General features: G+C 45.3%; 1 pseudogene; it reads left to right on the top strand.

Annotated features, from left to right (window-relative positions):
- The first annotated feature begins 7,666 nt into the window (after positions 1-7,666).
- LOC123184773 (putative disease resistance protein RGA3) lies at positions 7,667-14,535 on the top strand (annotated as a pseudogene).
- The last annotated feature ends 2,113 nt before the right edge of the window (positions 14,536-16,648 follow it).

The following is a 16,648-nucleotide window of genomic DNA, read 5'->3' as shown; positions in this document are numbered from 1 at the left end:
ACAACACAATTCGGCAGTCTAAATGTATGATTGAAAGGAGCTTAATTTGCATGCTATATTAATTAGTTGCCACGATATAACCACTTGATATTTGCAAAAGGCAAAAGGTGCTTTTTTTTAACGGTAGAGGGGAGACCATCCCCACCTGAATATACTAGTATTTCGATTGCAACAAGAAGAACTCAAGGCAGAATTCAAGGATATATATTATCCAAAATGGCATGTAGTAAGTTTAGCGCATCTATCTAAGTACATCTTTTAGGAGTGTGGCGTTTCTGCTCCCGACTCATCAGCACCCCCCTCCCTGACGAAAAAAATCAAATACTAAAAACATTCAAAATTCCAATTTTTTTGTGTGGTAGATAAGTTTATGTATGAGGTGCGCTCCAAATTTTAACTCATTTGGACATCTGAGCAACTCTTAACAAAAAAGACAAATTCAGGGTCTGTAAAAAAGTTTATTGTTCACACACTATTGTGATCCGATTTGTTTTTTTTTGTTGCTGAGAGCTGCTCAGAAGTCCAAATAAGTTGAAATTTGGAGAGAACCTCACGCATACAATTGTCTATCACACAAAAAAAATTGGATTTTTTAAAAGTTTTTTAGCATTTATTTTGATTTTTTTTTCTGACCGGTTGCAGATGAGCCTGGACACCGAATTGGATTTTCGCATCTTTTAGCTCCTTTCATCGAGATTAGTTCCATCCAGTATAGTAGTAGGTGCCAAAATTATTTCTATTCCTAGATCTGGTTCTTGTGTAGGCACCTTCCACCTCTTGTATTCCGTGAGCACTAGGGATCACAATTGAAAACCACCCAACCTAGAGTTTTAGTTTTGGTTGTTCAATAATGTAGGTGGATGAGTGGAGAAAGATGACAAGAAAAAACATTCTAGTGGTAGCATGAAATGTTTTGAGAGAGCTGTTCCAAAGGAAGTGGGGAAGGTGTGTGCTCTCGAAGAAGCCGGCATACCCTGATGGATGTTGGCGCATTCAGTGGGGCGCTTGTGGTGCCCAATTGAAGGAGTGGAGTGTAAAAGCTTATGGGTAAATCATTTCCTTTCACATTTTCGCAACTATCAGTGGAAGCAATGGGATTTGGAGGAGAGATCGTTGACGTATGGTAAGAAGATTTGGGATAATCCTCCTTTTTGAAAAAAAAACTATTCAAATAGTAAGGCCAACTCCACCGCGCGACCCCAAACGGACATCCGTTTTGTTCGGATTTTGTCCGTTTCGGTAGGGATTTGGGATCGTGTCCGGGCGTGTCCTGGGATGCGGTGGCTGTGCGCCCAGCGCGCGGCCGCATCCCGGCCGCATCCTGTCCGCGTGCATTTTTCTTTGCAAGTTCTTAACTTTTTTTATCATTCATTTTTGGTACATGACAATACATCATCATATTTTGACTAGTAAAATAAGGCCAAAGAAAATAAAAACAACAAGAATACATTTTAGAAGATAGCCAACTTCCATAACTGCCCTCTTGAGTTGGGTTAGGGCCTTCTCGATGCACTCATTGCTGATCTGTGGAGGAGGCTCGATCTGGCATCCTCCTTTCTTCTTCAAGCCAGAAGTAGATGTTGCTTCCTCAGACCTAGTCTCGTGTCTAGCCTCTAATCTAGCAACAAGTGCACTTTTCTCATTTACAGCCAGTATGCTAGCTAAAAGTGCACGAACATGTACTAAATTTTGCTCTATCGATATATCGATGTACTCTTCTTCCCAATACCAAAACTTGCATCCATTCTACACAATAAAATTTGAAGTTAGCACAATTAGTCAAATCTAGAGCACAGACCGAAGCTAAAAAAAGCGCATACCCCGTCGTTTAAGCACTTGATGAACACCCATCCGGGATATTCCGGCATTGTAGACACGCAGCGCACGACCATCCTTGGGCAGTGGTCACACTTAATGAGTGGCAACGGTGCGCCGGTGAGCTTTTGGGCAAGCACCGAGCCCGGCCGACCGCCATTCGTGTATCTGCCGGTGGACCACCGACGGTGCTGATCCGAGCGGCTAAAGGAGGAACCACTGCCTGCATGTGGCCTTGCGGCCCTGCCAGGGCCTTCCGGCGAGGTGCCCGGCCAGTCCATGGCGTGGCCCGGCCTCCCACAGTCGGTGGAGCTCAAGACCGACCGGATCCGCCCCAAATCTGGCCGGCGGGTGCGCACACCAGGTGGCCGTGGTTGGGTAGCTCGGCGGCGCCGAGGGGAAGGGGCTGGGCGAGCTCGCGTCCGAACTGCACGGCTGCAATGGCCGCGGTGGCGGCGGCGGCGGCGAGGGAAAGAGTGGGGAAGAGTGGAGAGGGTGCGGCTAGAGGGAGGGAGGAGGCGGATAGAAAAAGGCCCGCCCTGTGCCACCGACGGGCGGGCCAGGGGAGGACACGCGCAGACGACCCGCGCGTCCGTGTGGTGTCCGTTTCACCCCAAAGGCGGCGCAAATTTGGGCCGCGGATGGGTCGAAAGCGGACACAAAACGAACAAAAGTCCGTTTGGTCCGTTTGCTCCCGCGCGCTGGGCCACCTCGTTTGTCCGTTTTACCCCAAACGGACGGGGCCGGACAAGATAGGGTCGCACGGTGGAGTTGGCCTAATGACATCGTCGGAGCTAGATGACATCTGCTTGGTGGGGGAGGGAAGCTACAAAAATTCTCATATAAGCCCTACCATATAAAAAATCTTCACCACTTGGTTCAAAGTTGGGGGAGGGGGCAGTGGCCCCCTCAGACTAACACATAGCCCCACCCCCAATATGATGTTTTGCATTTTAAAAAATCAATGCAAAAGGTAATGACAAGGCAGGACATGAACATCACCAACCACATCTCCTACTGACTACACATTCAATTTACACCAACCAATAAATTTAAGCTTCCTTGTGATTATGTGCCAGTGAAGCAATCAAAAGATGACTGTGTCACATACCTTTCTCGCTTCTACAGATCCTAAGCGGTGTTCTATATAAGTCGAGTGTAACTTATCGGCCACTCGGCTTCTAGCAGTGTAAGCCGAGTACAAACGCTAAAAGACACAGCAAAGAAAACGCCCTCGTGAGACACAAACACATCATCGAGTCTAAATCAAAAACTTTGTGGAAACCGATTGGAGCAATGATTGTGTCATGTTTGTCTCCTTTATCTCGTGGCAACGATGATAATTGAGATCCCAGTATATGGGAATGAGGAGGACTGGGATACGGACGACGACGAAGGGCCCAAGAGCTAGAGATGAGATACATAGAAGTCCCCTATATATATACTTTAGGATGTGAAGGTGACTAGGATATGAATTTAAATTTGTTTATCCGGCTTCAATTTATTTAAAATATTGGAGGAAAATATTGGAGGAAAACTAAAGGCTCATGGTTTACGCCAACTTGTAAACTTCAAAGCAGATTATTATTTGTGGTTCGAACCTACTATTCTTCTAGGTACTAATTATGGTCTATATATATTTCAAACTATATGATAATAATCAAATACATTATGCTATATCTATTTGAATTTTCAAATAAATTTCATCAAACATATTACAACCAATCCCTGCAGCAGCGCGCGGGGTATCATCTAGTTCATCAAAAATAAGGACAGGAGCTCCTATATGGCACTTTGGGCATTGCAAATATCTACATCGCTTACGCGGAAGGCACAACAGGCCACGGCCTATTAGCGTGCTTGCTCCCCTCGGTTGCTTCTCTCGCTAACTCGTTGGCGTTCTATTGCTTGCTCGTTGGCTAGTAAAAAGAACCAGTAGCTACATTGTCATGAAGATAATGACTTCTCATTTTTTATGCTCCATCCGTTTCTAAATATAAGAAATTTTAGAGATTTTTAATATGAACTACGTATGGATGTATATAGACGCATTTTAGAGAGCATATTCACTCATATTGGTTCGTGTGTAGTAAGTATTCGAATCTCTAAAAAGATTTATATTTAGGAACGGAAGGAGTAGATTTTTTCGACATGATAGATTAATTTTTGTTACATTCAAAAGAGTTTATGAATTTTAAAAAGATTATGGAGTTCTTCACAAATTTGAAAAATGTTCGTCAACTTAAAAAATACTCATGAACTTGAGAAAATGTTGGTATATTTGGAAAATATGTATGGATCTAAAAAATTACGTATTTAAAAAAAATGTTAAATCAATTGGAAAAATTCAAAAACTGTTCATGCTTTTTTTAAATGATGAAAAATTAAAAGAAAGAAAAAAACAAAAACGAAAAACTTTGTGCTGGGAAAAACCTGACAGAAAGCTTATAGAAACGTTCAAAAACATGTTTCCACACAAGGTGGTTTTGGGCCACCCCGTGTACTTCACTCGCTCGCTCCAGTGTGTGCTATATATAAGAACACTATCATTTGGTAAGGAGGGGCATCGGTCGGGAAAAGCAACAAATTGACTTATTCTTCGTTTGCAGCGCCTTGCCTTGCCTGTCTCAAACTCCGCCCGCTCCTTGAGACAGGCAAGGCGCTGCAGCAAAGCCCGATGAACGATCACCGCTATTCACCGGTCCCGATAACTCGTCCGAGTTGTACACTGCAGAACGAAAGAGATCATGAATGAATGTAGAGCTCGTTTTAAAGAAAGAAAAACATGATGATTTTTTTTTGGCAAAGGAAAAAAGCATGCATGAATGTAGATTTGAGTTTAGAACGAGTAAGGGCATCTCCCTCGCACCCGCAAATTTGCTCCAGCATCCGACTATGGACAGGGGACCAGTCCGCACACAATGATGTCGAAGACTGTCATCCAATGTTACGCGCATACATTTCGTATGCTTTTTCAACAGACCGGATGAAATACATGTAATGTGAATGATATTCATACAGACCGGACGACATTCATTACAATCTGGACAATTTTCTAAAAAAGGGGAGTGGACCTAAAACCTACACTATGACGGAGTTGGGCATCGAAGCCCATGCTTTTCCCTTCCTAGGACCGTGTTCTCCATCGCCGATGTCTCCGTGAGCGCCGCCGATAAGACTCGTGAAGTGAAAATGCAGTGGCCGGCGAGGAAGAGTATAACAGTGAAGATGGACCGACCCACATGGGACACCGGGCCCAGCCGCCTCACGTGCCCTACTCATCCTCGAAGGAGTCTGCACCTTGCCTTTCACTGGTGGACTTGAGGTCCACGATGAAAATGGAGGCGCCGATATTGTCGTTGTGCCACAGGCCCGCCCAAAAGTTCGACGGTGGCGCATAGGACGCGTAGTTAGCGGCCATGTCGTTCGCGATCGCCTGCAGTTGCGCCTCCACGGTCGCCTATTCTTGTCAAGCGGCGGCTTGAGCGCTGAGGGCCTCGTAGATCGCATGTTGCTCCACGACGAAGTTGGTGTTTGCCACGGCCATGGCCGCCACGCCTCATCGCTCGCCCGCTCGTCGTCTATGTGGCCCTCCGCCAGCTGGTGATGCTGGAACGCAGTCATAGGCACCGACGCAAGCTGCTCCTCCACCATGGCGGTGTTGAACGCCTGCTCCATGGTGAAGCTGGCATGGAAAGGCGCGGGCTCCGGTGTAGTGTTGTCAGAGCCCGTCTCCATCGTGGGGTCGTTACCTGTTGTCGGAGACCTCGGGTGAGCTAGCCGGCATGTCAGCCTCGATTCGCGTGGCATGACGGCTGTGCTAGGCGTTGGCAAGGCCGGCCACCTCATGCTTCATCACCGGCGAAAGGTTCTCCCGCAGAGCTTTGCAGTCTGCAGTCAGGATGAATGTGATGCAAGGAAGGAAGATGTGGAGTGGTTTGTGATGTGGTATGGAGTTAGCCGGATGTGGCCCTACTCATGTATAGATATTAGGAGGCACAAAAGGCCCTCTGCTGCAACCAAGAAAAAATATGAAGATATTGGATCACCCTGTCGAATAACACGCGACGATCTGAATTCCTCTTTTTTTAGAATTAATTCCTCTAATTTCTTGCTATTGAACAAAACAGAATAATAAGCCCTAAGCCCAAGGTAATGGTGTGTCACGGGATCTATTTGTTGAGGCCACCGAATCATAAGCCCAGCCCAGCCACACTCTGCCGGTGTGTATCTCCTCTTCGCCGCCCTTCTCGAAAAAAAAAATCTCCTCTTTGCCGCCGATGTCATCGAGGCTGGCCGGCCGCTCTTGGGTTTGCCGGCGGGCAGGGCTTGGGAAAAGTTCATCAAACAGGTTGAAGGCCAATGAAAGAAAAAACTGACATGGGCGCGACCCAAGGTAATTGACTAAATAGCTAGTACTAGCTAGCTACCATCTCTTTTCTAGTTTCAATATCATTATCATGCTTGATTAATTATTATCTGATTGAATTCTATTCTCATAAAGACCATGAGACAGGCCTCGGGGACTAATTTATGTGCATACTACGTTTGCGAAAACATTCACATGATGACGTCCGAAAGATCCAAAAATGATAGACAACTTTGGATACATTTGACAGGACACTATTCACAATTCTTTTTATATATCATGATTTAATATATATACACAACTAATACATTCAATTATATTGATCTCCTGCTTTAAAATTGATGGAGATGTGGGATGAGCTCTTACCAACGGTTCGTGTACTAGCAATTCAAGAGGAAATAGCAGGATTTTTGCTCGACCAGGTCATAGATCTCAAAGGAGAATTCGATTACGCGCTACTGCTGTAATGCCTTCATATAATGATCGATCTGCAAATTGTAGGAGAAATTGTATATATATACAAATATATGTGTGTGTGTGAATGATCGTGCGAGAAATTCGATGATATATATATATATGATCGGTTCTATGAGAAATTCTATTTTTATATATATGCATAACATGTACAGTATGTACTAGCCTAAAAATGTCTGAAATAAAAAAGAATTAAATGAAAAACACAAAATTAAAAGAAAAATTAAACTAAAAACCCCTAAACCCCTAAACCCTTTAATCTCGGTTTGTGTGACCTACTGAGACTAAAGGCCCTCAGCCCCCCGCCTCGGGCTCATGCCACGTGATGGGACTTTGGTCCCGATTCGTGTTGAATCAGGACTAAAGGGGGGGGGGGGCTTTAGTCCCCACCCTTTAGTGCCGGTTCCAGAACCGGCACTAAAGGGCCTTACGAATTGGGACTACATCCCAATTTTGCACTAGTGCATGCAAAGCTGGCATGGAAAGGCGCGGGCTCCGGCGTAGTGTTGTCGTATCCCGTCTCCGTCGTGGGGTCATTGCCGTCGTCGGAGACCTTGGGTGAGCTGGCCGGCATGTCGGCCTCGATTCACGTGGCATGACGGCTCTGCTAGGCATTTGCAAGGCTGGCCACCTCGTGCTTCATCACCGGTGAAAGGCTTTCCCACAGAGCTTTGCAGCCTGTAATAATGGTGGATGTAATGCAAGGGAGGAAGATGTGGAGCGGTTTATGGTGTGGCGTGGCGTTAGCCGGGTGTGGCCCTCTGCTAGATGCCTCATGTATAGATATTAGGAGGCATAAAAGGCTCTCTACTGCAATCAAATAAAATATGGGGATATTGGATCACCCTGTCGAATAACAGGGGACGGTCTGAATTCCTCTTCTTTTTTTTGAGAACTTTTTTTTGAAAGTACTTTTTTTTAGAACTAATTCCTCTAATTTCTTGCCATTGACGAAACAGAATAATAAGCCCTAAGCCCAACGTAATAAGCTTGCTGAGCCCCCCGAATCATAAGCCCAGCCCAGCCACACTCTGCCGGTCTCTTCGCCGCCCTTCTCAAAAAAAAAAAAAATCTCCTCTTCGCCGCCGATGTCACCGAGGCTGGCTGGCCGGCCGCCCTTCCTCCAAGACCGGCCGGGCGGACCGCCTCGTGCTGCGGCTGCTGGAAGTGGCGCAACGAGTCTCCCACCTCACCATCACCGCTGCTCGCCGTCCGTCCGTCCGTCCCTCCTTCCGTCCATGGCAGCGGCGACCTCCGCCGTCAGCAGGCCCAGCGCGGCGGCGTCGGCCTCCAAGACCCCATCCCGGCCTCCGTTCGAATATGTAGGTACCCACTCGTTCAAATCTGTTTCTGCATCCTCTATTTCTAGCTAGTCTGTAAAATGAAACTTGATGCACCCTCTGTTACATTTGGTTCGTAGCTCAAAACGAAACTTGCAAATGGCTCAATAGATTTACAGGCAGCACAGCTTGATAATAGGTGGGATGGGATCAACTTGCAAGTATGTTAGACAAATGCCTTGACTGACGAGACTGAAAAATTAATCACTTTTTTCCTTGTATTGGGTGACAAGCATGTGACTGCTCGCCTGATGCATCAAACGGAGTATCTGAAACAAAATTATCCTCCTGCCTGCCTGCCTGCCTGCCTTCAAGTGGAGGTTTTGTAATGCCACTGCACGCCGTCTCACACGACTGTCTGTGCATTAGAGCCTGCATCGCTAATGGCAAGATTAAACATTGTTCTCGTTACTATTGGCTCGAGAACAGATCTCAGGCCGTATACAACCGTTGTAGATAGATTGTAAACATTCAGTTAAAATATTTTCGATACACTTCAGAGTGAAAAAAAGAGAAAGAATATAGTTACGTAACCCAAGCGGATGGAGAGCCTTGATGATAATTAAGAGAAACCAATGGCGCAGTAGATTTAGAGCACAGCTTGTGAATAGGTGCGACCAACTGGGTTCTTATGCTGATGCTGATGTTTATGGCATGTCATTGGTAGCACGCTTGTAATAATGCACAAAACCAATGTCATGACTCATAAAACTGAAAATTAAACACTTTCTTCCTTGTATTGGGTGACAAGCATGTGACTGCTCACGTGATGAATCAAACGTAGTATCTGAAACTAAATTATCTTCGTGCCTGCCTGCAAGTGGACGTTTTTGTATTGCCGGTGCGTGCCGTCTCAGATGGCTGTCGGTGCCTGCATCGCCAGTGGCCAGGTTAAATATTGTTCTTGCGATTGGCCCGAGAACAGATCTGAGGCTGTATACGACCATTGTATACCGTAAACATTCGGCTAAAATACATTTCAATACATTTTAGAGTAAACAAAAAAGAAGAAAAGAATTGGGGCGTTGGATTCAATTGCAAATACGCTGAATCCAAGCGGATGCAGCGTTGATGCTACTCCTAAGAGGGAACAAATGATGCAATGGATTCACAGCACAACCTGTGAATAAGTGCCACCAACTGGGTGCTGATGCTGATGGCAAGGCATTGGTAGCACGCTTGTAAATGTCAAGGCCATGAACCCCGTGTCATGACTGACGAAGATGAAAAACGAATCACTTTAACCCCCCTTGTATTGGGTGACAAGCATGTCACTGCTCACATGATGCACCAAATGTAGTATCTGAAACAAATTATCTTGCTGCCTGCAAGTGGGCGTTTTGTAATGGCAGTGCACGCTGTCTCAAATGCCTGTCGGCACCTCGGTGTGGCCATTTTGATTACTTTATTAAAGCCTGCATTGCTAATGGCAAAATTCAATATTTTTGCTGTGATTTGATCGAGAACAGATCTCAGGCTACATACGACCGTTCTATATTGGAGAGCTCAAGCACTATACTCATCCCGCTCACAGCATTTCTCTTCTCAACTCAGGCATCCAAAAGCTTCAACATCTCACAAAGATCTCCAAACTCCTGACTAGAGCCTGCCTACAGCCCCGCCCACGCATCCGTTCGGTGCTGGCCGCCATAACTTCACCGGAGTCGCCTCCTGGTTCTGCGCCGCCTCGCCGGCACCGACAAGGCTCTGAATCTGCTGCTGCTGCTGCCGCCGTTACAATGCTGTAGCTGGCGCTGACGTGCCTGTGAGGACCACGTCTTCCTCGCTGCTGCTGCTGCGTCTGGTCCTGGGTGCTGATCAGGGGCAAGCTCGTGAAGGTAACTATGGCTGCAAGATTGGACTTTGACTTGTAATTTGTTCAAGAACAGATCCCAAGCTCTACCTATACACGTCTTGTTCACACCATTCTCTTCTTCATTAATTTCTGCAGTGCACCTGTGTTGAGTTTTTCCAAGCGTTCCAATGGCGGAGATGGTGGCCACCATGGTGATCCGGCCATTGGTGTCCATGCTGATGAACAAGGCGTCCAGCTCCCTCCTGGATCAGTACAACGTGATGGAGGGAATGGAGAAGCAGCACAGGATTCTGAAGCGCAGGCTTCCGGCCATACTTGACGTCATCAATGACGCCGAGGAGCAGGCTTCAGGTCACAGAGAAGGGGTCAAAGCCTGGCTCCGGGAACTCAAGACAGTGGCCTACGAGGCAAATCAAGTCTTCGATGAATTCAAGTACGAAGCACTCCGCCGTCAAGCCAAAAAGAAGGGGCACTGCACCAAGCGTGGCTTCGATGTAATAAGACTCTTCCCTACTCACAACCGTATTCTGTTCCGCTACAAAATGGGCCGCAAGCTCTGCATGATTCTGCAGGAGATCAATGTCCTCATTGCAGAGATGCATGACTTTGGGTTGAGGCAGACACTGCCGGTGTCCAAGCAATTCAGGCAGAAGCTATTGTTCAAGCAGTGGAGGCGGGCATCATCGACCCACAAGCACTTGCCAGCAGATCCAGGGACAGAGATAAGAAGAATATTGTTGATGCACTACTTGGTGAAGCTAGCAATGCAGACCTTGCAGTAGTTTCCATCGTTGGAATGGGGGGCCTTGGCAAAACCACATTAGCGCAGGTCATATACAATGAACCTGAAATTCAGAAGCATTTCCAGTTGTTGATCTGGGTGTGTGTCTCTGATACCTTTGATGTGAACTCCCTGGCTAAGAGTATAGTTGAAGCTTCTCCCAAGAAAAATGATGATATAGACAAACCACCACTGGATAGGCTTCGAAAATTGGTCAGCGGGCAGAGGTATTTCCTTGTATTGGATGATGTCTGGAACAACAGGGAATTCCACAAGTGGGAAAGGTTGAAGGTCTGTCTTCAGCATGGTGGCATGGGTAGTGCAGTGTTGACAACAACTCGTGATAAACAAGTTGCTGAAATTATGGATGCAGATAGAGCCTTCAATCTCAGTCGTTTGGAGGATTGCTTCATAAAGGAAATTATCGAGGCTAGAGCATTCAGTTCACAGCATGAAAAGCCTCCTGAGCTACTGAACATGGTTGGTGTGATTGTGAGGAGATGTAATGGTTCTCCTTTAGCTGCAACTGCACTGGGCTCTCTACTTCGTACCAAGACCAGCGTGGAAGAATGGAAGGCTATATCAGCTAGAAGCCACATATGCACAGAAGAATCTGGAATTTTGCCAATACTAATGATTAGCTACAAAGAATTGCCATCATACATGAAGCAGTGCTTTGCTTTTTGTGCTGTATTTCCCAGGGGTTACAGGATTGATGTGGAGAAGCTGATCCAACTATGGATTGCAAATGGCTTTATCCCAGAATACAAGGAATATACTCTTGAAACCGCTGGAAAACATATTTTTAATGAGCTTGCCTCAAGGTCATTCTTTCTGGACATAGAGGAAGATAAAACAGACTGCGAGTATTATTCCAGAACTACATGTAAAATCCATGATCTTCTGCTTGACATCGCATTATCTGTTATGGAAAAGCAATCTGATATTGCAACTGAGGAACCAAGTCAAATCAAGTGTCTTACAGACTTTCCAGTCTTTCCTGATACTGCTCGGCATTTATTTTTGGCGCGTGAAGAAACAGATGGTATATGTTTGTCACATGAAGAAACAGAAGGTATTTCAAATGAATTTGTGGAGAAAAAATTCCCTGCTATCCGAACAATCATATGCGATAGTTTTATGGGACACTCATTGCAGCATCTATCAAAACACAACTCTTTGCATGCCTTGAAGCTCCATACAGGGAGAGAATCATTTCTACCGCAGCGAAAGTATCTGCGTTACCTGAGGTACCTTGATCTCTCAGGAAGTTTTATCAAAGCACTGCCTGAAGACATAAGTATTCTTTATAACTTGCAAATGTTGGACCTTTCCAATTGTTGTTTTCTTGATCGACTTCCACGGCAAATGAAATATATGACTTCACTCCGTCACCTCTACACTCATGGCTGTCCGGAGTTGAAGAGCATGCCTCCAGAACTCGGAAAACTCACGAAGCTACAGACGCTTACATGTTTTGTAGCAGCAGTTACTGGACCTGATTGTAGTGATGTTGCAGAGCTGCAGCATTTAAACCTCGGTGGTCGGCTAGAGCTATGTCAGTTAGAGAATGTTAAGGAACCAGAGGCAAAAGTGGCAAACCTCAGAAACAAGAAGGATCTCAGAGAATTGACATTAAGATGGACTTCTGTTTGTGATAGCAACGTGGATCTCAGAGAATGTTTCGAATATCACGATGAGCTGCAGGTTCTGCGGATATATTCCTATGGAGGAAGGTGCATTGGGATGTTGCGAAACATGGTTGAGATCCATCTTTTTCATTGTGAAAGATTGCATTTTTTGTTCAGATGTGGTACATCCTTAACTTTTCCTAAACTGAAGGTGCTTACACTAGAGCATCTATTGTATTTTGAGAGATGGGGGGAAATAAATAAGAGGCAAGAAGAACAGATAATATTTCCTCTGCTTGAGCAGTTGTTTATTCGGCATTGTGGACAGCTGGTAGCATTACCTGGAGCACCATTGCTTGGAGAACCAATTACTGGAGATTATAGATTGATAGCGTCAGCATTTCCTGCTCTAAAGGTACTTGCATTGGAAAACTTGGAGAGTTTTCAGAGATGGGATGCTGCTGCTGAAGGAGAACATATATTGTTTCCTCAGCTTGAGACATTGTCAGTTGAGAAATGCCCAAAGCTTATACATTTACCCGAAGCACCAAAACTCAATGTGTTAAAAATTGAAGATGGCAAGCAAGAGATCTTCCATTTTGTAGACAAATATTTGTCTTCATTGACCAATCTGATACTGAATCTAGAATGCACAGAGACAACATCAGAGGCTGAGTGCACTTCAGTTTTACCGGTGGGCTGCAAGGAGAAATGGAACCAGAAATCCCCTCTAACAGTTATGCAGTTAAGACACTGCAAGTCATTCTTTGGAGCAGGTTCACTGGAGCCATGGGACTATTTTGTACACCTTGAAGAGTTTGAAATTGATAGATGCGATATGCTCGTCCAGTGGCCAGAGAAAGTGTTCCAAAGCTTGGTATCCTTGAGAACATTAGTGATTAGAAATTGTGAAAATCTGACTGGATATGCACACACTCCTCTTGAGCCATCAGCATCCGGAAGGAGTCAACACCTGCCAGGTCTGGAGTCTCTTGTGTTAGAGGATTGTGCAAGTTTGGTAGAAATGTTCAACTACCCGGCATCTCTCAAGAGAATGAATATTACTGGGTGCCGTAAGCTTAAGTCCATATTCCACAAGCAGCAGGGCATGTTGGAGTTAGTTGAAGAGTCTTGCAGTGAGGAAATCTTGCCTGCAGCTGTATCAGAGTTGTCATCCTCACCCATGAATCACTTCTGTCCATGCCTAGAATATCTGTCGTTAGATGGATGTGAAAGTTTACCAGCGGTTCTAAATCTTCCACCATCCTTAAAGAGCATAATTATTGATGACTGCAGTAGTATTCAAGTCCTATCATGCCAGCTGGATGTGCTCCAGAAACCAAAAGATTTAGCAGAGCCGTCAACAGCAGCAGCAGCAGCAAGAGAGCATTCACTTCCTCCTTGTCTCGAATATCTACACATATTGTCTTGTGATGGCATGTTGGGGTGGATTCTCTGTCTGCCCACGTCCCTCAAGAAACTGAACATTCAGGACAACAGTGGGTTGACATCACTGGAGATTCTGTCAGGAGAGCACCCCTCATCGTTGGAAACCCTTTTTCTTGTTAGCTGCAGTACCTTGGCATCCTTGCCGAATGAGCAGCAAGCATACGGGTCTCTCCAACACCTTGCAATTACACACTGTCCTGCAATAAAGAAGCTCCCTAGATGCCTGCAGCAGCAACTGGGCAGCATCAACGAGAAAGAACTAGACGCCCGTTATGAAGGTATGCATGTCATTCTATCTTTGCAACGTTTAACCAACAAATGCAGTCACCCATCAAATCCCTTGTACCAGAGTCAACACGTCTGTACAAGTTTGTTCTCCATTACTTTGATGTAGTGTTGTATAAATTTTCATGTTAGAGTAGCTTGTACAAGTTTGTTAATCTGACATCATTTGTGATATGTGCAGTCATGGCACTTAAACCAAAGACATGGAAGGAAATACCAAGGCTAGTCTGTGAGCAGTGGGAGGCCTTGCGTGATTGAGGGTTATTCATGTAGGAGTCCGACCGCAGGCAGGATCCTCCTGCAATTCATATAGGAGAATAAGTGTTGCCGAGGAAAACAGGGCAGGAGGAAAGCCACATAGAAAGGGCATGATTCTGTTATGTTTGCTTCAAATAATGCATGTACCAGGTTATGTCATGATTGTTATCGGCTTTGTTGCACTTTGACCTTTATCTTGTTCAGATACTTGTAATGTGGATTAACTTATCCTCTTAAACATTTCCTGTGGAAGCTGGGATACTCATCTCATCTCACGTCTGATACTTGTGCAGTAGGAGTACTTCTCAAGTTTATTTACAAGTTGGGAAACACACCTTCATGTTTGTAAACTCTTTTCGTCTTGTTTAGTGGAAGTTGAGATGTATACTCACATTTGACTGGGCTATCCAGTTTAAGTGTCGTTAGACATTGATCGTTAAATTCTTCAGATACCTTTCATACTGCGATTTTATCTACTTGTATTTCTCCAGATTAAGACAAGTTGGGAAAAAATGCTCAAGTTTTTGAATGTTTTGCTGCTGTCCAAGCAAAGTTTTACAAGAATACAGTGCGATGGCACAAGGTTTCTTCTTCTTTTCGAAGGGAAACAGTAGGGATAATCTCTGCTGCAGCTTTTACAAACTGTATGTCAGTAACAATGACTAGCTATTTATGTAGTCGCCTGTTAGTGTTTTGATGTGCTGTTATAGATTTGATTTGAATGGCGATCTCTTTCATGAGCTGTTTTGCCAATGGAATCTTATTCGTTTCAGAGTCTGTGAACGCTCCACATATATTCCTTGCAAAACGATGATGCCTCCTTGCAGGTGCAGGGTCCTCAAGGCGAACCTGTTCCCAGGTATGTACCATGAGTAACGAATCGTAGCTCGAATGCATTTAACAGTTTGCTGATCTCGTGTTATTTTGTATCTGACTTGAGAAGCTATTTAATTGTCAGAGTACATGGTCAACAATGCGAACGAGGCTATTTATTTGTCAGAGGACATGGTCAACAATGTGAACGGCACCTGTAGATGGATCTCAGGAACTTGGCGGCAGATTTGGGAGCTCGCCTGTCCAGCGAAAGTACACCATTTTGAGCAGAGGCGTCTGCCTGTTTCAGGTGGTCGTTTGGTTTGGCCGGGCTAGGAGGAATTAGTGCAGCTTCAACTTGTTGAGAAACTTTGTGGTACTCTGCAATTTGGAGCCCTGTGGAAGGTTGTCATGAATTTATTTATTTTTGACAGCAGGCCTCCCCGATGGCTGCTACTCTGCTCTGTGCTCTGCTCGTGGAATGGCTTGTGGTTGCTTCTTCAACTGTACTGTACTGCAGCCGCTCTCCGTTGAGAATTGTTGGAGCGTGCAGTGTAGGGTGACTGCTTGTCGTCGAGTTGAGCATCGTGGAATCACATCCCAGGTAAAGACGACCCACCTGCAGCCTGACGAACGTTGTCAAATCATATCCCAAGACCCAGGCCGGCCGAGACGGTCTGCTCTGGATTTGGTTTTCTGTTGGCACTTTAGGTGGCTGTGCAACAGGGTCAGTAGCAGTTTAGTGTTGAGTTTCGCTGCAGCATAGTGTTGTAGGTATCTGAATAACTTGCTGGCCACTTACGAGGGAGGACCCAAGTTGCAGGAGCAGGCCGAGATTGTACAGTGTGCACCGATGAAGAAGCAATGGATGTTGAGTAGTATTATTATGTAGTAGTAAGATTTTGTGTCCTTTGATTGCTTTTGGTGCTGCTTCAGTTGATTTACCTGTGTATTTCATAGTATGTTTCTTTACAGTCTCCTCTAGTCAAGTCAGTCAGTCCACTGCTTTTGAGTATTAGTAATGCCATTCCCCTGAAATTTCTGTTTCTCTGCTATCTGTCTGTGTACCAGTAGCTGTACTAGCTAGTTTACGCTAGACTGTATCCTGTTTGTGCACCTCCTATTCTGTTGGTATCTATGACTTCTTGTCTCTATACACGCATGCATGCCTGGGTAGAATCTGTTAATTAGATCAAACGTACAAATTTAGTTACTTGTATTATTTGTTTTTCTTTTATACGACAAAATAGTCATTTTAGATCTTGTTGCATTTTGTGCCATGTATATGCCTGGTACTACTATTCCCAGCAAACACGTCATTTTGGTTCATGTGTTGTGCCATGTATATGCCTGATACACTTATTTAGCATTTGCCTGTCTATACTAGTAGAAAAAGGCCCATTTGTCTCAGTTCCAGAGGCCCATTTGTCCCGGTTCTGGAACCGGGACTAAAGAGTCGGGACTAAAGCCCATGACCTTTAGTCCCGGTTCGCTTACGAATCGGGACAGGTGGGGCTCCACGTGGCCGCTGCGGCCAGCCCAGGCAGGAGGGCCCAACCGGGACCAAAAAGCATCCACGCGTCAGCAGCTCAGGGGCTGGGTTTTTTGTTTTTTTAG

The sequence above is a fragment of the Triticum aestivum genome, chromosome 1A (assembly GCF_018294505.1).
Source record: "Triticum aestivum cultivar Chinese Spring chromosome 1A, IWGSC CS RefSeq v2.1, whole genome shotgun sequence".
Taxonomy (NCBI): Eukaryota; Viridiplantae; Streptophyta; class Magnoliopsida; order Poales; family Poaceae; genus Triticum; species Triticum aestivum.
The sequence above is the reverse complement of the archived record's forward strand: the minus strand, read 5'-3'. Positions and strand labels throughout refer to the sequence as shown.